The sequence below is a fragment of the Penaeus monodon genome, chromosome 22, assembly GCF_015228065.2.
Source record: "Penaeus monodon isolate SGIC_2016 chromosome 22, NSTDA_Pmon_1, whole genome shotgun sequence".
NCBI lineage: Eukaryota > Metazoa > Arthropoda > Malacostraca > Decapoda > Penaeidae > Penaeus > Penaeus monodon.
The window spans coordinates 42,890,683-42,890,957 of NC_051407.1; positions in this window are offsets into that span (position 1 = coordinate 42,890,683).

Here is a 275-nt window from a genome sequence, read left to right on the forward strand (position 1 = left end):
AAAAAAGCTAAGGGGGAAAACTAAAAGAACAGAGTACCCATTTTTAAAAGACTTTAACAAAATCCGGGGTAAAGGGGGGGATAAGGGGGGGGAAACACAATAAGAAAAAACCGGGTTTTTTTCCCTTTTCGTGGGGAAAAAGGGAAAGAAAAAAAAAAGTGGGTTCTTCCTGCAAAAAGCCGGGTTAAAAGAGGAAATAAAGGGCCCACACAGGAAAATCAAAAATGAAAATAAATTTTTTTTCCTATAAAAAAATGAAGGGTTTGCCCTGCCCC